Here is a 24,492-nt window from a genome sequence, read left to right on the forward strand (position 1 = left end):
ATTAATAATTGCTCCATCAGTGGTTCTCAGTATTAATAATGACTCCCTTAGTGGCCACTAGTATTAATAAAGCTTTCATTTGTGGCCCCCAGTATTAATGCTTTTAAAAGTGGCCCCCAGCATTAATAATTACTTTGATAGTGGCCCCTGGTATTAATAGAGCCTCCATTAGTGGCCCTCAGTATTATTAATGCTCTCACCAGTGCCCTCGGTCTGCTTGTGTGAAAAAAAACAAAAAAACATTTTCCTTATACACTTGAATGCTGGGAGAGCAGTTATTTTCCTGCTATATCCAGTAAAGAGTAAGTGTCCCCGTTACTGGAGACAGCAGGACCTGCTCTCCCAGCATGATGATGTCATCACACTGGGAGGGCAGGTCATTTCCTGCTGCATGCAATGAGGAGTGAGTGACCCTCTGCATTTAGGTGGATTAGTATTACATTTTATTTTTTATTTATTTTAACCCATGAAAGGCCCTTTGTACCTGTTTTTACAGCCGTTCGATTGGGTGCACTCCTTTACATCTACAAACATGATCCACGTGATCTAGATGGTTTTTCCAGAATAGCGCCGTTATGTAAATCTCTGTCACTGGGGCCTTTTGCCTGTAATACTATTTCCATTTTAATAGAGAAATATACTGTAATTCTGTGATTAATGTTTTCTTGATTTCTTCAATAAAAAGAACATTGGAAAAAAAAGATGGGTGTACTCCTGCCTGTATGGCTGTTAAAAATGGTCCCATTGATTTTCAAATGGGGTCCGTCTGGCCGTAAAAAAATGGCCATGTGAATAGCCCCATTAACTTCAATTGATTTTAAAATTAAACGGCCTTTACTATTACACACCTTATTAATTCCAACTAGGTTAACCTTTCCATCCAACATACAAATTCATCTTCTCCATTCTGGCACTATAAGTCCTGCCTGTTAAATCCATATTGTGATTGAAAGTCATGTTTCTCATACACAAGCAGGGCCAGATTAAGCTTAGTGGATGTCCCTGAGCAAAAAGTCCAGCAGAGGTCCCTCATAATTTAAATTGTTTTCATAGCTGGGGGAATAAGAGTGCATCTGAGCTGCATGCCTGTCTGCTGCTTCCACACTCCTCAACATCCACACGCAGTTATCCAACTTGGCAGCCAGTCCACAGTTGAGTATAAATGTTATGGTCAGACAGTCCATAGACTAGTGTAAACTCTAGAGTCAGTCCATAGCCATAATGAGTGTTGAGCGAATCAAGCTTCGGTTCATGGATCCAAAGTCGATTAAGTCAAACACTTTGATTTTAATGCTGTCTGTGTACAGCGTTAAAATACATTGGCTTAGTGGAGACAAACTTCATTTCACTCGCACGAGACTTCAGTGAATTAATTTGATATTCATCACCATTTTCTGCTAGCCATAACTTTTTTTTATATTTCAGTTTACAGAACTGTATGAGGGCTTGTTTTTTTTGCGGGTCAAACTAGTCTTTATTTGTACCATTTTTGGGTAACATACAACATTTTGATTACGGTTATTCAACTTTTTGGGGGGACAAGGTGACAAAAAAATTGCATGTTTTATTGTTTTTTCCTGTTGCGGTGTTCACGCAGACATTTTTTAAAAATATTTTAATAGTTCAAACATTTTCAATAATCAGTTTTGTGTTTTATAAATTTTTAGATGTATACAATACTTTGAACTTTTTATATTTTCGCATTTTGTTTTCAAACTTTGTTTTTTGCAAATGTCCCATTCGCTATAATTGAGATCTATTATAGTAAATAGGATTCTGTCACTTTGCCTGCTGAGCTGTGCCTCATGCACAGCTTAGCAGGCAGATTACCATGCCAAGCCAGGAGGCCTTAGTCTTTTTCAACCAATGGTTCAGCAGGGTGTCTGAACTTTAAGTTACCTAGCTTGCTAGTTAACAGTGAAGGTGTGCTGCTCTGTTTGTCTGCACATATACTGACTTTTACCTGTTTACTAACTCTGCTGACTGTACTCACCATAGCCTGTTTACAGTTGACCTTTTGCTGACTGCTTTGATCTTGGACCTGTTTCACGGATTCACACGTTCTCTGCCTGCCCTAACCTTTACTGGTTTCCTGACTACAAGTACTGCTTGACCCCTTGGTGCATTACATAAGCGTCTCGAGCCCCAGTAGACATTACTTGACAGGATTCTGTGGGGTACGGTGATGCAACCTGGCAGGGCTCTTTGGGGAAAGTAGGACAGATGAACAGATGATCTAAATGGCACAAACCAGGCAACAGAGGCAGTGCAGAGGACTGACATTATTTTTTAGGATCTCTGGGAGTTTCAGTTTAAAATACAAACCATTTCATTTAAGGCTGTTCACAACCAGTCCCCTCCTTAAATCTTGCTTTCCCAATACATCCCCAAAAGCAATCTGCGTTCCTCACAGGACCTCCTTCTCTGTTTTGTTTTCACACAATTGACTACAAGATTTCTCACGTTTCCTCCCCCTACCTACTCTGGAATGCACTACCCTGGTACATCAGACTCTCCCTCAACATCCAAACCTTCAAAAGTAACCTGAAAACCTTCTTCTTCAGGAAATACTACCACCGGCAAAGAGCATGCTGCCACTACAAAGCCAGATGTTCACCTTTCACCCTTACCTACTGTATTCTTCCCCCTTCCCTTGTAGATTTTAAGCTCTCATGGAAAGGGTTCACTCCTCTCCCCCTCTGTACCTGTCTGTTAATAGTTTCTTGTTTTTTATATTATGTTTGTGTAACCCCCTCTTGATGTACAGCATCATCGAATTATTGGCGCTTTCAAATAAATAATAATAATAATGTTGTGGCCATGCTGTGTGAGAGGTGTAGGAGGGACATATGGTATCTTGAGGGGATGGACAGAAGGGACAGAAGGAAATGCAAGACATAGTTTACCAGGGCCCATGTAGGAGGAGGGTGCAAAGAGAAGACACTATTGGGTGATAGGAGCTCTTGAGGGGAGTAGAGAGACACATGTAAAAAATACCTGTACTAAACATAGGCAGGCAGCAGCTTCATCAGTGCCTCCACCTCCCTCTCACAGTTACTCACCAAAAATTAGAAACATATAGATGACCCTCATGCATCTACTTCTGGTTGTAGGGAGCAATGAAAGAATGCTGCAGACATCTGCTCATACTGTGGTCTCGCTTCCCGTAATATTCTAATGCCAGCAGAAGGCAGCATTGCTGTGTATGCAGCAGTATGTTTTCTACTGGCCACAATAATTATCTCTCCTCTAAGATTTTTGTGGATTTTATTTATCTCATCTTTTTGTACATTGTTATTTTTGTCAGTTTTTGTATGTAGAATGGTTTATTACCACAGTCATCATTATAAATAAATTTGAAACGTGATTGATTTATGCCTAGAGTGTCTCATCCTCTTTTCTATTTGATAAATGTGTCTAACAACATTTATGCCAAAATTACGTAACAAAAGCAATGCAACTCCAATAATAAGTGTGGGTCAGTGTGTCGGTTATGGTTTATGGCACTGGTGTCCTTTCAGCACATGGACACTGGTCAGAGTATGACTAACCCTGATTTTCTTTCATGGATTTCATTTTTATTTTTGTTAGGTATATGCAATAAAAGACAGTTGTTGTTTTTCTGATACTGTTTTGGAGCTACTGCATTATTAAAAGACCTGGTATTAAATTGACAAAACTGCATCAAATACCCTGTCCATGTAAACCCAGCCTGCATGAAAGACAGAGACCGTTGCATCTTATCTGACAGCAGGACTAGGTATATTCAGTTTTGCAGTTTCTCAATGCAAACAAGAGATTTCTCATTACTGATGGCAAACAAATATAATATAGTGATTAAGCTTTATTTACATAAAATCGCGAAACCTTAATGGACACCGCCCCGCTGTGGGAGCTCCTGAGTCAAGGAAGTGCACGTATGATTATTCCAACTAAGTGTTATTACTAGGGATGAGCGAATCGACTGCGGATGAAACATCCGAAGTAGATTCTCATAAAACTTTGTTTCAATACTGTACGGAGCGAGCGCACTGTACAATATTAGGATGTGTTGGCTCCGATGAGCCAAAGCTATTACTTTGCGAAGTCTCGTGAGACTTTGCGTAATAACTTCAGAAATGGATTTATACTGTAAAATACCATTTTCCAAACTCTGGTTCGCTTCCAAGGTACCACTTGGAACCGAATCTGAGTTCAGGAAATGTTTTTTCACAGTATAAATCAATTTCTGAAGTTATTATGCAAAGTCTCACGAGACTTCACGAAGTAATAACTTTGGCTCATCGGGGCCAACACATTAAAACTAAGTTTTATGCAAATTGACTTCGGATGTTTAACCCGAAGTCGATTCGCTCAACCCTAGTTATTACCCTTGAGGCATATTATACTTGCGCATTGCACAATGGCATTAAATTCCGTTTCATTCTTTTTGTTTTACAAAGTCAGCTTCTGCTGTAAAGCCCCCCATGCATATTAGTGTATTGTCGGCTGAACCTGCCATTTTCAGCAAGACTGCCTGCCAATCTAATGGGTATGCGGAGTTCCTGACTCTCCTTCAACAGATGTCAGGGGACAGAAGGACATGGTGAATTCAATTTTCTTCACTGAACCTTGGACCGGAAGTGTGATGTGCTGTCTGCAAGCATAACATCGGTGCTGGCCAATCAGTGACCTCAGCAGGTTCGCCATGTGACCATTGCCACCACTGAGGCCATTAGTTGGTCAGCAGTGATGACGTGCATGTAAATGACTTGTGACATTTCTGGTCTAGCAGGAATTTGAAGCGGCAGATATGGGAACTTGATGCTGGGACTGAAACAACGGCGATCATAGCGGCAGTGCAGTGTAATTACAATCGCTCATCTCTTTCAAGTTGTAATTACACTGCACTGCTGCTAAAAGCTAGACTGTGTGCAGGTAACCAATGAAGAGGACACAGCAATCCATACAAATAGCTGATCAGTGGGGGTGCTGGAAGTCAGACCCCACCCCCATTTGTAATTGATGACCTATCCTGAGGTCAGCTTGCACTCAACCATGGTCTCAGCGAACCCTTTAACCACTTCAGCCCCGCTAGCTGAAACCCCCTTCATGACCAGAGCACTTTTTACACTTCGGCACTACACTCCTTTCACCGTTTATCGCTCGGTCATGCAACTTACCACCCAAATGAATTTTACCTCCTTTTCTTCTCACTAATAGAGCTTTCATTGGGTGGTATTTTATTGCTGCTGACATTTTAACTTTTTTTGTTATTAATTGAAATGTAACGATTTTTTTGCAAAAAAATGACATTTTTCACTTTCAGCTGTAAAATTTTGCAAAAAAAACGACATCCATATATAAATTTTTCGCTAACTTTATAGTTTTACATGTCTTTGATAAAAAAAAAATGTTTGGGCAAAAAAAAATGGTTTGGGTAAAAGTTATAGCGTTTACAAACTATGGTACAAAAATGTGAATTTCCGCTTTTTAAAGCAGCTCTGACTTTCTGAGCACCTGTCATGTTTCCTGAGGTTTTACAATGCCCAGACAGTAGAAAAACCCCACAAATGACCCCATTTCGGAAAGTAGACACCCTAAGGTATTCGCTGATGGGCATAGTGAGTTCATAGAACTTTTTATTTTTTGTCACAAGTTAGCGGAAAATGATGATGATTTTTTATTTTTATTTTTATCTTACAAAGTCTCATATTCCACTAACTTGCGACAAAAAATAAAAAATTCTAGGAACTCGCCATGCCCCTCACGGAATACCTTGGGGTGTCTTCTTTCCAAAATGGGGTCACTTGTGGGGTAGTTATACTGCCCTGGCAATTTAGGGGCCCAAATGTGTGAGAAGAACTTTGCAATCAAAATGTGTAAAAAATGGCCTGCGAAATCCGAAAGGTGCACTTTGGAATATGCGCCCCTTTGCCCACCTTGGCTGCAAAAAAGTGTCACACATCTGGTATCGCCGTACTCAGGAGAAGTTGGGGAATGTGTTTTGGGGTGTAATTTTACATATACCCATGCTGGTTGAGAGAAATATCTTGGCAAAAGATAACTTTTCCCATTTTTTTATACAAAGTTGGCATTTGACCAAGATATTTTTCTCACCCAGCATGGGTATAAGTAAAATGACACCCCAAAACACATTCCCCAACTTCTCCTGAGTACGGCGATACCACATGTGTGACACTTTTTTGCAGCCTAGATGCGCAAAGGGGCCCAAATTCCTTTTAGGAGGGCATTTTTAGACATTTGGATCCCAGACTTCTTCTCACACTTTCGGGCCCCTAAAAAGCCAGGGCAGTATAAATACCCCACATGTGACCCCACTTTGGAAAGAAGACACCCCAAGGTATTCAATGAGGGGCCTGGCGAGTTCATAGAATTATTATTTTTTTTGCATAAGTTAGCGGATATTGTTTTTTTTTTTGTTTTTTTTCTCACAAAGTCTCACTTTCCGCTAACTTAGGACAAAAATTTCAATCTTTCATGGACTCAATATGCCCCTCACGGAATACCTTGGGGTGTCTTCTTTCCGAAATGGGGTCACATGTGGGGTATTTATACTGCCCTGGCTTTTTAGGGGCCCTAAAGCGTGAGAAGAAGTCTGGAATATAAATGTCTAAAAATGTTTATGCATTTGGATTCCGTGAGGGGTATGGTGCGTCCATGTGAGATTTTATTTTTTGACACAAGTTAGTGGAATATAAAACTTTGTAAGAAAAAACAAAAACAAACAAAAAATTTCCGCTAACTTGGGCCAAAAAAATGTCTGAATGGAGCCTTACAGGGGGGGTGATCAATGACAGGGGGGTGATCAATGACAGGGGGGTGATCACCCATATAGACTCCCTGATCACCCCCCTGTCACTGATCACCCCCCCTGTAAGGCTCCATTCAGACGTCCGCATGATTTTTACGGATCCATGGATACATGGATCGGATCCACAAAACACATGCGGACGTCTGAATGGAGCCTTACAGGGGGGTGATCAATGACAGGGGGTGATCACCCCCCTATCACTGATCACCCCCCCCCTGTAAGGCTCCATTCAGATGTCCGCATGATTTTTACGGATCCATGGATACATGGATCGGATCCACAAAACACATGCGGACGTCTGAATGGAGCCTTACAGGGGGGTGATCAATGACAGGGGGTGATCAGGGTGATCACCCCCCCTGTCACTGATCACCCCCCCTGTAAGGCTCCATTCAGACGTCCGCATGATTTTTACGGATCCATGGATACATGGATCGGATCCACAAAACACATGCAGACGTCTGAATGGAGCCTTACAGGGGGGTGATCAATGACAGGGGGTGATCACCCCCCTATCACTGATCACCCCCCTGTAAGGCTCCATTCAGATGTCCGCATGATTTTTACGGATCCATGGATACATGGATCGGATCCACAAAACACATGCGGACGTCTGAATGGAGCCTTACAGGGGGGTTATCAATGACAGGGGGTGATCAGGGTGATCACCCCCCTGTCACTGATCACCCCCCCTGTAAGGCTCCATTCAGATGTCCGCATGATTTTTACGGATCCATGGATACATGGATCGGATCCACAAAACACATGCAGACGTCTGAATGGAGCCTTACAGGGGGGTGATCAATGACAGGGGGGTGATCAGGGAGTGTATATGGGTGATCACCCGCCTGTCATTGATCACCCCCCTGTAAGGCTCCATTCAGACGTCTGCATGCGTTTTGCGGATCCGATCCATGTATCCATGGATCCGTAAAAATCATGCGGACGTCTGAATGGAGCCTTACAGGGGGGTGATCAATGACAGGGGGGTGATCAATGACAGGGGGTGATCAGGGAGTGTATATGGGTGATCACCCGCCTGTCATTGATCACCCCCCTGTAAGGCTCCATTCAGACGTCTGTATGCGCTTTGCGGATCCGATCCATGTATCCGTGGATCCGTAAAAATCATACGGACGTCTGAACGGAGCCTGACAGGGGGGTGATCAATGACAGGGGGGTGATCAATGACAGGGGGGTGATCAATGACAGGGGGGTGATCAGGGAGTTTATATGGGGTGATTATGGGTGATCAGGGGTTCATAAAGGGTTAATAAGTGACGGGGGGGGGGGTGTAGTGTAGTGTAGTGTTTGGTGCGACTTTACTGACGTACCTGTGTCCTCTGGTGGTCGATCCTAACAAAAGGGACCACCAGAGGACCAGGTAGGAGGTATATTAGACGCTGTTATGAAAACAGCGTCTAATATACCTGTTAGGGGTTAAAAAATTCGGATCTCCAGCCTGCCAGCGAGCGATCGCCGCTGGCAGGCTGGAGATCCACTCGCTTACCTTCCGTTCCTGTGAGCGCGCGCGCCTGTGTGCGCGCGTTCACAGGAAATCTCGCGTCTCGCGAGATGACGCGTATATGCGTCCAGGAGGAGTAAAGCAACCACCTCCCGGACGCATATCTGCGTACAGCGGTCGGGAGGTGGTTAATGCAGAGATATGCCCTCCTCAATTCTTATTGTTCTTGTGCTGGTTGAGATTTATTTATAAATTTCTTGGTAGTTTTTATGTGTTTGGTCTACTGCATGAATCTATTTCCTGATTTTAAAAGATACACTTCCCTACATATTTTACAGATTTGCGTTTTATTGTGGACTGAAGTGGAAGCAATATTACCATTTAAATTGTTAATGTAATAATGGTTATGGGAGTTCTCTGAGATGAATTAGCTCATTTGTATGAATATGCTATACTGGGCAGTTTATATAACTTCTTTTATTTGCAATAGAGTTTATACTTCAAGTTAATACCGACTTGAACTTCAAACCCTTTCCTTGGCTCATACATAATTTAGTGTTTTCACAGTGTGCCATTTCACCCTTTTCTGAAATGCCAGGATCCCCTGTGTTGGCATTCTTCATATCACAGATTGCCTTTTTTTGTTTGTACTATTCTTTTTGTCCTCGTTTTAAAGTCTGTTTTTCTTTCTTTTTTTTTTTCTTTTTTATTGTAACACTCTGTCCTGAGAAATCAGGAAAGAGGAAACAGCAAAGATGTACAGGAAAAGCCATGTTTTCTAAATTTCCTCTTACACATGAAATACCACCCAGATCAGAGCTCTCTGATGGTTCTTATTAGCAGAATGTTTTATTATGTGTGTTTTTGTGTGTTTAAATTGAGCCACCCAACATAGTATTGAATGCCTACTTCTTACATGCATGCAATTATGTGTTATGGAATGAAATGCAGCAGCCACCATCTTTTATAGGTTAGCTTCAGGATGAAGTTTTGAGATGGTATAGACCCTTGAAACATAGGTCCCTCAGCTTAGTGTCCCAATTCTATTATAAGCCTCAGAGGTACAGGGCAATATATTGAAACCGGAAGTTGATTGGAGGGGTGGGAGAATGTGGAAAAAGTTAAAGGAACATGATACAAAATTTGTTATTTGCTCACCACGTTCTTCATATTCATGTCCTACATACCTGTATGTCATTGATACAGAGTGCAGTTCACTCTGTTGCGCAAGTGTAATCCATAGAACAGTCACCCACAGCAATTCTTCTATTAAAACCAGTTCATTATTGTTCCTTCATTAAAAGTAAATAACAAATTCCCTACTAGAGGCAACCCACCCTAAAATCTTAACTCTTATTTACATTTTGAGTAACATTACGAATGGTTAAAATCACAAGATACATTCTCCTGTTTCTCTAATAAATACGCATCTAATAAATATTATACAATATTTGTGCAGCGCAAGCGTGAATCTGATTCTCTCACCAAAGCTCGCTCAGGCACTCCATGTTCTAACTCCAGTCAGGGATCACGTGTCCATTGTCCAATGTAAATTTAAATTAAAATACATTTCAACATTAAAGTTTAGCAGCAACTGTCTTTAGTACTGAGGCTGAGTAAATTAAGATCTATCAGAGGGAGCATAGAAGCACTTAAAAAAAATATATAATTTTACCTTGACGCTTAGTTAGACTATACAGCAAATATTATGTAAAGTCTCTGTGCATAGTGATCCAGCCATTTTAGAGACATCACAGATCTCTCCGGGGATTTAGAGATGAACACCTAAAGTAATTAAGAGTTGGCTAGATGATCAAGAAAGAGTTAAAAAATTGGGGCTGTTTAGCTTGAAGAAAAGTCTGTGCAGGATTGACCCAATAGTGTGTATAATTAGCAAAGCGTAATTAACTGGGGCACATCCACTACATCTCTCGGTGTCACGGTGGGGTGGGGTGGGGGTGCGGTGTCAAAGGGTAAAAGGGAATCAGCCTGGCCAAAAGGAGTAATAAGGGAGCAGGTCACCTCCTACAGAGTCCCTAATCCTCTCCCTGACTCCTCACCGTATGAGCGGACCCCAATGGTAGGACGACTAATACTCAGGATTCCTAGAGACCCTCAGTCGCCCTGGTAATCCCTCACCAAGGAGCAGGAAAGAGACGACCTGTTCATCCCAGTAGTGGAGGAACAGCAGTCTCTATCTGAGGCCAGGCTGCAAAGAGAGGGGAACACATACAGCATAAGGAGATGGCAGGTAAGCGAAACCAATAACATGCTTACCTGCCCCAGACACACTGACTTGAACCTGTGCACTAGTGCTCCTGTCCACACCAACATTAAAGGACACAGCACACACCACAAACCACACAGGAACCCAGGACACTCATAGCTGCAATAAACAAGAGACAGGGGAATGTCTAGTAAACATGCTGGACACCAAACACCACCAGACATGTGTAGTGTCAGACTAGGTAAATGTGGGCACTACGCAAAGGTCAATTGGGCCACGTTGTTCTCCACCTCCTGTGGAACAGTGGCATTATATTTAACAGTCCATTTTAATGTATTTTTTATATGTATTTATGTGTATTTTCCCTGTGATGTGTGTAGCAGGCCTATTAGGGTGTAGTTCATCCTCCTAGACACTAGAGGGAGCTAGGGAACCCCTAATACATATAGTTAGGCCCAGACAGGGAGGAGGGGGTCTGTGTGCAGAGTCTGAAGCAAGAAGACACTTTAGCCAGAGAGGAGCTGAGGTGCAGGCTCTGACATGCAGCTAGACAGCCTAGGCTTCTAGCTGATCACCAGGAGAAGGGTTTGCCTCCTGAGGAACAAGTTCCCATAACAGAGCAGAGCAGAGCCAGTATTCCAGCCAGACAAGAGAGCTGAAGGGCAGAAGGATCCTACCTAAAGCAAGGATATATATACCTGAGGAAGTTTTCTACCAAGGGTAAAGCCAGCATTAGGGCATACGGGCCTTGGGATAAAGACAGACAGGAGTTCTGAGCAATAGTGCACAGGATTTCTGAGGAAAAGTGCAGCCTGTTCTGTAAGTGTTTTTACCCTTTGAGTATCTTGCAAAGAACATTGTACCTGCCATTGATCTTAAAGCCTGCTTATGATTGCTGCTGCCATGTGGAACTGAACCCAGACTGTACAAAGTTAACTGTTTCCAGTAAAGGAAGCTTTGGTTCACCAAAACAACGGGTTCCTCAATTATTCCTATCTTCAATCGGTGTGCCACCATTACAGGCACTGGCGTCACAAATCCTAAAGGGACCTTGCCCCCGGCACATTAAACACCTGCAACATCCAGGGCACCTCATCTACCATCAGGCCTGGTCCCTATACACCGAGAGTGCCCCAGAGGTCCCCTGTGCCAGCCTCTCCATCACTGCTGTACGCCTGCCCAGGGTCTTTCAAGAAACTGTGATTAACCCAGAGCAACCCTCGTTTGCCTATTAACCGTGACCTCACTATTGCCATACCCTGCAGGGCTGCGTACTGCACATGTAACACCAAACTAGACATACAAACACCCTGAACATAACCCACTCATACAAATAGGGACAGGAAGGAAGGAGACACTGGGATAACATTGATGACCACAAGGGTGGCCCTCACTAGCACCAGCACCAACCACAGCTGAAGTACAACAGACTCCAGCTAGGAAACCACAGAAGATATAAGCCAAGTGACCACACCCAGTCAGGGAGTTAACCCTTACAGCACCAGACAGAGGGAGGCTACAACTTAAAGGGGAAGTGCACACACAAGCATACTAAACCACATGTTACCATCGGAAACAGCATGCATGGCAACCATGTCACGGCAATCACGCAGAAGTCCGAGACACTGCCACCGCAAGCTCTCACAGCAACACATTGCTGCAGGCAACCGCAAGTGTGGCAATGGTGTCACAGCGCAAACCAAAGGCTGTGACACTCGGAGGCTTCATCGTCAGCATTACTAAGAGTTGGAGATATGAGAGGCTATGGAACTCTCAAATGTAAGATGTAGCGGTGGTTTAGACTCTAGAATAAAATAATATACTGAACTATAAGCTATACGGTGATGTAGAAAAGCAATTTTCTCCTTTCTTATGTCTGTAGTTGTAGATGTATAACACTAAACAATTAAACACTGGTGTTAAAATAACACAACACAAAGGAAACATGAGTTTTTGACAAACTGTATTTAAAAGGGGTTGTGCGGTACAAAGATATTGTTGACTTATCAAATTATCTTTGCATCACACAACCCCTTTAACCCCTTAGTGACCACCAATACACGGCAGTCACTATGGAGCCTTAGGCTGGCCGCTGTGTCTAAGCACTGCACTGGTCTCCTGTGCAGCGCAGAGCAGGGGCTCTGCTCTAATATGAGAACCTCACTCCTGCTGTAACAGCCTGGGCTGGCAGGAGAGACCATCTGAGCTTTTTAATGCCCCCAATTGTGCCCACCACATGTAAGCAGTTACAGAGGGAGCAGACTCCCTCTGTATCCCATCGGCACCCTGCAAATGATATTGCAGGGTGCCGATGCCTGTGTAGGTAGGCCAGGGCCTAGTGTATGCCTTAAGCCTGCCTCCAGCATTTCCCAGCAGGCTGCACCTCTCTGACGCAGCCTGCTAGTCAATGTCAGTATAGCACTGACATTAAAATGCATTGCACTATAGGAATAGTGCAGTGTATTTTAGAAGCGATTAAATGATCGCCTATTAGTGGAGATAGATGAGGGTTTTGAAAAATTTGATTCGACAACTTAGCCAAAGTTAGCCAAGAAATTTGATTTGTTACAAATTAATTTGTTAAGGATCGCTCAAAATCAGGTACACCCAGGCCACTCTACAGGTGCACATGGAGCGGCCGTGCTGCAGGTGGGTTGCGGCCATGCTGCGGTGAAGAACTGTGTGCCTAATAAGCCCTCAGATGCCTTTCATGTAATAATTAAGACAGCACTGTGTAGCTGGTCTTCACTGTTAATGGCAGCGCGTCACTGGGCTGTTGCTAATATGGTGTTTGGCTGGTTAGGTTGGGGGGAAAATATGCTTATTATTGCTGTTTTTGCCTGCAATCTCCTGCAGATTGACAGTAAACCCAGAATATTAATCAGCTCTGGCATACCCACTTCTCCAGCACCAGCACTCTCCTGTCCTACAGGTGGGAGCCCTTCTTCTGCCATGTTCTTTTCCTCCTTTTCCACATCATCTAATATCAATGAGAATATGTAATCAGGAACATCCAGCTCCTCCTCTCTCTACATCTTCCTGACTTTTCCAGAACGTGGAGACTTTGAAGGATGATTTGGAAGACGTAAAGCCAGCAAAAGATGAGGATGGTCATCCATAAGACCTGGCGTCCCTAATGAGTGCAGACTGGGTCGTATTGGTTGGCACGCTGGCACTGGAATAATAAAGGCTTCCATCTTATTGGTATTGAATTACATATCTTAGTTGACGGCTGATGTAGGAATAAGTAAATGTAGGAATAAATAAATACTGATGCAGCATAAGTCTCCCTATATTTATATCCAATATTCTTCTATTAATCATTTTCAGCAACACTGTCCCCAGTGGATGACCGCTTACTATGTCTCTCCCTATGCTCAGCTCACAGAACAATGGTGGAGACTGCGCGGGATGAGGTTTTTTTAGGGCTGTGACATCACAGGTGATGGCTATCTGTGGATTAGCTGGCTGCACGGCATTATGGGTGATCTCATGTTCCCAGGCTTCTTACTCTTACTTTGTAACATGTGCAGCTGTTATTTTAGGAAAAACAGATTCATTTCTACAAAGCGTGACAATTCAGATTACTGTAGTTTAGTTTCGAAAGTTTTAAAGTTTTTCTAAACATCTGACCAAATTCAAATGCTTTGCTTCACTCAACACTACCTATTACACTTCCCTTTTTTTCCCATTGAAAAAATGCTTTTCAATGGAGAGAAATAGCAAAAATAAAATCTCCACATGCTTGGTATTGCCACATCCGTAACTACCCACACTACTCAAATATTATGTCAATTATCCAGATGGTGATAAAAAAAAGCCAGAATTGCTGCTTTTTAATTAGAAGTAGATATAACTGTATGCAAAAAATAAATGTATCACCTTTCCGACAAAGTTGAGCCTTTAACCCCTTTGTGCATTATCACGTACGTGTATGTTAAAGAATACAGTCTCTTGCTACATCCTCAAGTGCATGCACGTGATCTGATTGGGCGGGTGCAGGAGCATGCGCCCGCCCAATCGGCAGCACAGGCCCAGCGGTTATTGACATCCGGGCCCCTGCTGCATCTGCCATCATCGATATATGCAGTGTTGTCCACGGATTAACCCTTCACATGCCACAGTCAGCGCTGACCGTGCACGTGCGGGCTTTACATTTCCTCTGACTCCATCGGCCCCTGCACTGTGGTGATAGGGGGCCAATGGCTGCTATGGCAGTGATGGAAGCCTAGGAAATCCAGTCCCCAGGCTGAGGCTCCTAGGCAACTGTCAGCGTCTTACATTGTAAGACACTGACAGTTCAATACAGTACAATACAGCATGTATTGTACAGTATTTAAACAGGGATCAAACCCTGAAAAGTTGAAGTCGCACAGTGGAACAAATATAAAAAGTAAAAAAAAAGTGTTTTTTAATAATAAAAAAAAAATTGTTTCTAGTAAAGAAAAAACAAATCCCCTTCACCATAAAACTGTGTATAATGAAAAAATAAAAATAAGGAATATACATATTAGGCATAGCCATGTCGGTAACAACCAGCTCTACAAAAATGTCACATGATGTACCCAAAAAAAACTATGAAAAAGATTTTTTTTTTTATCACCTTACTTCAGAAGAAGTGTAATGCCAAGCTATCAAAAAGACATATGTACGCCAAAATAGTCATCAAACTGTCATCTCTTTCCACAAAAAATGAGCCCCTACATAAGACAATCACCCAAAAAATAATAAAAAAAATGGCTTTCAGAAAATGCTTTTTATTGTGTAAAACTGAAATAGAAAAAAGTTGACCTATTGGGTATCACCACATTCGTAAAAACCTGCTGTATAAAATTATCACATAATCTACCACCTAAGGTGAATTCCATAAAAAAAATCTGCAAAACTGTGCTAAAATAACACATTTTTTTGTCACTTTTCCCCATAAAGAGTAATATTAAATGATAAAAAAAATCATATGTGCTCAAAAATGGTACCTATAAAAACATCAACTCTTCCAGCAAAAATGATCTACACAAGACTATCAGCAGAAAAATAAAAAAATATAATAGCTTTCAGAAAATGGTGCCAAAAAACATTGTTTTTTATTGTACAAAAAAAATAAATAATAAAAACTGTGCCAAAATAGCCATTTTTGTCACATTGCCCCAAAATATTGAATGAAAATGGCAGAAAATGTAAAGAAATGTAACTTTAAGAAAATAGGCACAAAAACATTATTTTTGTTTTCAGAAATGCTTTATTAGGTGAAACTGAAGCAAAAACAAAAAAATACACATATTTGGTATTGTCTTGTCCGTATCAACCGGCTCTATAAAAACATGATCTATCCTGTCAAGACAACTTCGTAAAAGCCCCCAAAAAAATTTAACTGTGCCACAGCAGCCATTTTTGGGTTACTTGACTTTCAAAAAGCATAATATCAAGCGATCAAAGATCATGCACAGTAAAATAGTACCAATAAAACTGTCATATTCCGTAGTTTACAAAATAGGGTCACTTTTTGGGAGTTTCTACTGTAGGGGTGCATCAGGGGGTCTTCAAATGCGACATGACAACTTAAAATTATCCAAGCAACATATGCTCTCCAAAATTCATATGACACTTCTGTCCTTCTGCGCCCTGCTTAGCGCCCATACAGCAGTTTACAACCATATATGTTGTGTTTCTGTAAACTGCAGAATTAGGGTAATAAATATTGAGTTTTATTTGGCTGTTATACCTTGCTGTGTTACAGGTAAAATGTATTGAAGTGGAAAATCTGCAAAACAAAAGTGAAATTTAGAAATTTCACCTCAATTTTCCTTTTAAGTTTGTAAAATCAAATTTGAATAACTTGAAGGGTGTAGTTTCTTCAATGGGGTCATTTATGGGTGGTTTCTACTAAGCCCCACAAAGTAACTATGTAAATAAACTGGTTCTTAAAAAATAGGTTTTGGAAATTTTCTTTAAATTTTTTAGAATTGCTTCTTAAATTCTAAGCCTTTTAAAGTCCTTAAAAATAAAATTACATTTTCAAAATGATGTCAACATAAAGTAGATATCTTGGAAATGTACAGTAACAACTATTTTATGAGGCATCATTATCTGCTTTAAAAGCAGCTAAATTCAAATTTTATAAAATGTTGACTTTTTCAAAATTTTCGGTAAATTCTGGATTTTTTTTTATATAGAAAGGTGAAACATATTGATTCAAATTTGCCACTAATATGAAGTACAATATGTCATAAGAAAACCACAATATCAGAATGGCTTGGATAAGTAAAAGTGTTCCAGAGTTATTACCACATAAAGTGAAACATGTCAGATTTGCAAAATAAGGCTTGGTCTGTATGGTAAAACTGGCTTGGTCTTGAAGGCACCCAGGGATAATGACACCCAGGGTTAATCACTGACTATGATTGGCGTCAACGCCGATAGCAGACATTTAACCCCTCAGATGGTGATTATGACCATGACATCTGAAATGCTTTCCCCAGGAAGTGTTTTGCTGCTGGTGTCCAAACTGTTTCCTTACGCTAAGATTAGAGAAGGCTTCAGGTCTCAGTACCTCTGAAGGATCTGAGGCTACCACAGGAACATAATTATTGCAGTCTATGTGACACGTGAGCTAATGATTGTATCCTTAAAGGGGTATTCCCATCACAGATAATGGGGGCATATCGCTACACTGAGAATAGAGCGGGGAAAGGTGGTGGAGGGCACACAGCACTTGCCGGCTGGCTCAGCTATTTTCATCGGCCCCATAGAAATTAATAGAAGTGGTGGCCGCAAAAGCGTGGTGCGCTCCCATTCACTTGTATGGGGAGAGTTCTTGGCGGTCGATGGACTCAGAGAAACCGTTCATGGCATAAGTACCTATCAAACAATTGGGGCATATCATAGCGATATGCCCTCATTGTCTGTGAAGTGAATACCCCTTTAAGTCCCCGAAGGGGACTAAATATAAGTGTAAAAATAAAAAATGTTAAAGTGAAAAATTGCAAAGTACTAAAAATTAGTCCACACACAGCTCCATAGACATAAATATAAAAAGTAATGAAGGTCAGAATATGACAATGCAAAGCAAAAATTCGATTTTTTTCAAAACTTCATTTTTTTAAATATGCATTAAAAACACAAGAAAAACTATATAAATGTGGTATTGCTGTTATAGTACAGACCCAGAGAATGAAGAGAACATACAGAACACCACATACAGAACACTGTAAAAACAAAATCTATAAAATTATAGCGAAATTGTGTTTTTTATTCCCAATAAAGCCCAACTTATCCCACAAAAACCGAACCTTCATACTATGTGAATGAAAACGCAAAAAAGTCTTGGAAGGCAGGGAATAAGGCTAGGAATACACGACGACACAACTACACTGCAACATTTGTCGTGCAACATTTTGTTGCACCAATGTCGCGCGACAAATTTTATAATGGCAGTCTATGTTGTCGTACTGCAACATGCCACATCCTGCGACTGCGACGCGACAGTCACAGAAAAATCCATCCCGAATGGATTTTCTGTGACTATTGCATCACAGTCACATCATGTCGCATGTTGCAGTGCGACACCATAGACTGCCATTATAAAAATTGTCGTGCAACAAAATGTCGCGCAACAAATGTCGTCGTGTATACCTAGCCTAAAAGTCAGGGAGAAAGTACCATCCACCCTGAACTAGCAATTATTTCCTCCATACTTCCTAACTACCTAGTCATATTTTAAAGGGGTTTTCTGGGGTTTTAAAATTGATCATCTACCCCTAGGATAAGCCATCGAAATCAAATCGGTAGCGATCCAACTCAGCTGTTTTCAGGAGCTGCAGTGCACAGAAACCAGGCATCAAAACAGCACTGCTCTGTAAGGCCTCATGCACACGGCCGTGTTCCGCAGCCGAGAGCGGACCGTGGAAACCCTGCCGGGATTCCTCCTGACAGCATGAGCGCATAGCGTCATTGGTTGCTATGACGCCGTGCGCTTCATGCAGCCACTGCTGCACAGTAATGCACTGTCAGCAGGAATCCCGGCCGGGTTTCCACAGTCCGCTCTCGGCCGCGGAACATGGACGTGTGCATGAGGCCTAACACTGTGTAATGGCATTGGTGGTTGATGCAGCACTGCAGTAATATTAAAGTCTCCAGGGAAAGAGAAAAAAAACTAAAAAAAACTTTATTTTGTCCCTTCCAACAGTCTTCTCTGGCTTCTTAATTCTATAGTTCTCTGGTGTTCAGCACTTTCTGTATTTACACCAACATTTTTAGAAGCAGTCTACTATATGTATTCTTGGTATGTACTGACGTTCTCCCCTCCAATTAGTTGCCAATGTATGTTGATTTCACTTATTTTAAGTAGGCTTAGTTATGTTTTTGGTGTCGTTTTGACGCAAAGCCAGGGCTGGATCCAAATACAGTAAGAAACTGAGATGAAAGTGCACTGGAGTTTAAAGGGCTTTTCTGAGATATTGATATTGATGACCTATTCTCAGTACAGCACAACACGGTCCATTGTATTGAGGCTGTGCTTGGTATTGCAACTCGACCCCATTCTCTTGAATGGGACTGAGCTGCACCTAGGCCATGTGCCCTATGAACATGATTTCACTGGTCTAGGAAGAGACCTTGACCTCACAGAAGCCTCTTCAAACAACAGATCGGCAGGGGTCCCGGGAGTTGGACCCCCGCCTCTATGACATTGATGGACCTATCCCGAGGACAGGACATAAATATCAAAATCCCTGAGAACTCCTTTAATTTCCAATCATGGCTACTGCTGACCTTACATTGACAGTCCCCAAACACATGCAGGCTCATTTTGGCTGAGGGTACATGTGTTTTCAAAGATGGAGAGGGGAGTAAGCAGTGACAGAAACATCTTTTAGAGGAAAGAGGTTCTGCATCGGCACAAAATCACTTGGTGGAAGCAGTCTTATAGATGTATTCTTCTTTTATTCAGAAACAACGCGTTTCGGGGATTAGAGGTTCCCCTTCATCAGGTTTCACAAACATATAGTGGGTATTGTGGCAAGAACATATTTATAGATAAATTCTTTAAAAAAAACCGCCAAAGGATGCACCTGGGTGACGCCCCTTATGGGAGGAGCTATCCTCAGGTGTCATCCAAAACATATGGGTGTACAAATCATACATAACATTCACTTATAGTGACACAATGTATACAGTATACTGGCTTTGATCGCTTCCTTATTTTATTAAAATTCGCTGCCGATTGCTTAAATAAACATAAACATAAAGATGAGGTTCGGTTCCCGGTCATGTGATCGCTATTGCAAGCGTCACATGACTCGGGAGGTATATGCTGTCTTCACGCCGCTGGCATCTAGCCGGGCGGAAGTAGCAGTGATGTTGCGATCCCCCTGCCGGCGCATGCTCACATGGACACTCTGAGCTGGCAGCCGAAAACCAGAGCAGGGGGTGTCACATGATCGTATAGTGCGGTCATGTGACCTGTCGTCTTTCAGCAGAGTTCATTCCTAAGCTGTAGCAGTCTATCGTATTTGGTATTCATGTGAAAAAGAAACCTGTATCTTCGGTTAGAAAGCTAATTTCAACCTGGTCTATGCACTCTATATATGTTATGTGTAGGGAAATATTTAGTATATATTAGCCACTGATTAAGAGATATTATAAAATGTATACAAATAAAAGACCTATTCTGTATATATATAAAAACATATAGGATAAAATAGATAAAAATGTAAAAGTAAACGTGTGTATATATAAATAAGGGGGAGGGGGGAAAAGATTGAATCTATATGTATCTCAAGTATAGACCATGAAAAATATTTATATCTATATATATATAAATGTATATATATATAAAGGTGTAGACCCATGTATAGGAAATGTGCATAAAACATGTAATTTAAAGAGTAATAAATAATAAATATAAAATATAATAATAAAATAAAGAAAAAAAAAAAAATATATATATATATATACACATATATAAATATATATAAAAAAAAAAAAAGGAGTTTTTTTTATATATATATCCTTTCTCTTTGAATATCCTTTCACTTTATTTAGAGGTTTATTTCGAAGGCCTCATTGAGCCCGTACGGATTGAGACTATTAAGTTTGAAGATCCAGTACATCTCCCGACGTCTGATATATTGGGCATCTGTTTGGAGATGTACTGGAATGAGTTCAATGGGTGTTATCGTGAACCCTACGGTATTGCCATCATGGTGTTCCGCCGCATGTCTAGAAACGCTATGTTTCATGTATCTTTTCCGGATTTTTGAGCGATGTGTATTGAAACGTTTACGTAATTTTGATCTTCATCTGGGATGGCGATTTATCTTCAATAAAAAATTTCTTATCTCATCTAAATGCCAATAACTGGGGAATTAAATTCACAGGCACATACGACAAAACAAAAACCGAATTCTTGGATCTAGAAATCTTCATCCTGAATAACGAAATCAAAACACGTACTTTCTTCAAAAAGGTGGATAGCAACAGCTATCTTGATTTTAGCAGTACACACTATAGGAAGTGGAAGTCAAATGTCCCCTTCAGCCAATTTAAACGGATCCGCAGAAATTGCACATTAGATTCAGACTTCGACTTACAATGTAACATTCTGACATCCCGGTTCACCCAAAAAAGGTACCCCAGTAGTATTATTGCAGGTGCTAGAGAAAAAGCGAACAAGCTGACCCAATCAGAAAGCCTAGCCCCCCCCAAAAAAAGAGAGGATAAAAATGATCCCAACTTATACTGTTATAATACTTATACTGTTATAATTTCATTACAACCTATAACCAAAATCATAATGCCATTAAAGATACATTGGGGAAACACTGGCATATCCTCAAAAGGGATCCCATACTCAGCCAAATCATTCCGGAGAACCCCAAATTTACATATAGAAGAGCGAAAACTCTGAAAAACATTCTAGCTCCGAGCAAAATGAGATCATTAACACATTCCGCCAACAATGATTTTGATACTGAGGCCCTCAAAGGAAGTTTCAAATGTGGTCACCTAAGATGCCTTTGTTGCAATAGCATTAACCAACGATCATCTTTCCATAGCAGGAGCACTGGGGAAGTATTCCAAATTCAACATCACCTGACCTGTAACTCTGACTATGTCATTTACCTATTAGAATGCCCCTGTCACCTACAATATATAGGCCGCATAATACAAAAATTACGTAAACGTTTCAATACACATCGCTCAAAAATCCGGAAAAGATACATGAAACATAGCGTTTCTAGACATGCGGCGGAACACCATGATGGCAATACTGTAGGGTTCACGATAACACCCATTGAACTCATTCCAGTACATCTCCAAACAGATGCCCAATATATCAGACGTCGGGAGATGTACTGGATCTTCAAACTTAATAGTCTCAATCCGTACGGGCTCAATGAGGCCTTCGAAATAAACCTCTAAATAAAGTGAAAGGATATTCAAAGAGAAAGGATATATATATTAAAAAAAACTCCTTTTTTTTATTTTTTATTTTTTTTATATATATTTATATATGTGTGTATATATATATATATATATATATATATATATATTTTTTCTTTTTTTTTTCTTTATTTTATTATTATATTTTATATTTATTATTTATTACTCTTTAAATTACATGTTTTATGCACATTTCCTATACATGGGTCTACACCTTTATATATATATACATTTATATATATAGATATAAATATTTTTCATGGTCTATACTTGAGATACATATAGATTCAATCTTTTCCCCCCTCCCCCTTATTTATATATACACACGTTTACTTTTACATTTTTATCTATTTTATCCTATATGTTTTTATATATATACAGAATAGGTCTTTTATTTGTATACATTTTATAATATCTCTTAATCAGTGGCTAATATATACTAAATATTTCCCTACACATAACATATATAGAGTGCATAGACCAGGTTGAAATTAGCTTTCTAACCGAAGATACAGGTTTCTTTTTCACATGAATACCAAATACGATAGACTGCTACAGCTTAGGAATGAACTCTGCTGAAAGACGACAGGTCACATGACCGCACTATACGATCATGTGACACCCCCTGCTCTGGTTTTCGGCTGCCAGCTCAGAGTGTCCATGTGAGCATGCGCCGGCAGGGGGATCGCAACATCACTGCTACTTCCGCCCGGCTAGATGCCAGCGGCGTGAAGACAGCATATACCTCCCGAGTCATGTGACGCTTGCAATAGCGATCACATGACCGGGAACCGAACCTCATCTTTATGTTTATGTTTATTTAAGCAATCGGCAGCGAATTTTAATAAAATAAGGAAGCGATCAAAGCCAGTATACTGTATACATTGTGTCACTATAACTGAATGTTATGTATGATTTGTACACCCATATGTTTTGGATGACACCTGAGGATAGCTCCTCCCATAAGGGGCGTCACCCAGGTGCATCCTTTGGCGGTTTTTTTGAAAGAATTTATCTATAAATATGTTCTTGCCACAATACCCACTATATGTTTGTGAAACCTGATGAAGGGGAACCTCTAATCCCCGAAACGCGTTGTTTCTGAATAAAAGAAGAATACATCTATAAGACTGCTTCCACCAAGTGATTTTGCGCCGATGCAGAACCTCTTTCCTCTACCACGATTTTCTTTTGGGGGACTGGACATCCCATCCGAGAGACTACAAAAATCTGCGGCTGCAATCCTGGTGCAAAAGCCTTATTTATATTAAAGCTTACAGTAGAGTTGTGCCTGCCGGAGCACAACTCCATAAGGTGAGTCTGATTATTTCTCACTTTGATATCTTCATCCGGTGAACGTATTACACTATTGTGCGCTCCCCTTTTTTCTGTTTCCCTGTTTCCGAGGGGAAATTAGATTCGTCCGTGAGAAACATCTTTTAGTCTCCTGTGAGAACATCAACTGGGGAATGTGGAACTTAAAGTTGCCCAACTCTTCCTTTCTCCAACATCATCTCTCAGGTGAAAGTCGGAATCAAACAGGAACATAGCTGATTTATAGACTGTTTCAAGTTTGTGTAAGAGGTTGATCTTTTTTTCGAGTTCGTGAAGTTCTGTGGTCTGTTTTCATATTGTTTGTTTTATGTCCTCTTGTGTGGCAGGATGAGCTTGGAAAGTAAGTCATCAGAGGCAAGTATGTGGTTATTTTGACTGGTGCGTGCCAAAGCTCCCAAAAGCAGATGCTGTGAATCTTTTTCATTTTATTTCTGCTTCTGGTACATTTATGAACTAAATGAATAGCGGTTATATTGTGTAGACTTGTACAGAATTGGAAACTGTAGGCACTCTATATAGAAATGCCTGCAAGCTAGCTTAATAGTGTTTGCATCATTGGAAATCTCATTGCCAGTGATAACCAGGTTTTAAGCACCCAGCAGTGCAGAGAATCAAATTACTAAGCAGTGTATAATTTTCTGTAGTGCTGCTAAATACAATCTGAGTGAGCAGATTCTGTTCTCAAATAAAATTCTTCTAGTGTTGACAATAGTAATTTGAACCAAATTTGTTCTTTCCTATGCAAACTGACTATGGCTTGGCACTCTATAACTTTGCACAACTTCTTATTAAAACAGTATGGAGGGAAATTATCATTCCCCCACACCACTTTCCTGCGGTAAAAAAGTCACAAACCTTGTGCTTGAGACTTTTTAAAAACTACTGCGACAAATGTTTGTCACAAGTGGTCTCTCTACGCTACCTTCTCTGCTTTCCAAAAAGGGGGTGGTGATGGGGCCAGTGGCCCTGGCACATTTATCTTCATTTACATAGTAACATAGCAACATAGTTTATAAGGCTGAAAAAAGACATCTGCCCATCCAGTTCGGCCTCTTATCCTGCAAGTTGATCCAGAGGAAGGCAAAAAAAAAACTGTGAGGTAGAAGCCAATTTACTCACTTTAGAGGAAAAAATGTCTTCCAACTCCAATCAGGCAATCAGATAACTCCCTGGATCAACGATCCCTCTCTAGTAGCTATAGCCTGTAAT

General features: G+C 40.9%; 1 protein-coding gene across 3 annotated transcripts in view; it reads left to right on the top strand.

Annotated features, from left to right (window-relative positions):
• Positions 1-24,492, top strand: part of INPP4B (inositol polyphosphate-4-phosphatase type II B) — a 700,458-nt gene that overhangs the window by 137,587 nt on the left and 538,379 nt on the right. The window lies entirely within an intron of this gene.

The sequence above is a fragment of the Bufo gargarizans genome, chromosome 1 (genome assembly GCF_014858855.1).
Source record: "Bufo gargarizans isolate SCDJY-AF-19 chromosome 1, ASM1485885v1, whole genome shotgun sequence".
In the NCBI taxonomy this organism is placed as follows: domain Eukaryota; kingdom Metazoa; phylum Chordata; class Amphibia; order Anura; family Bufonidae; genus Bufo; species Bufo gargarizans.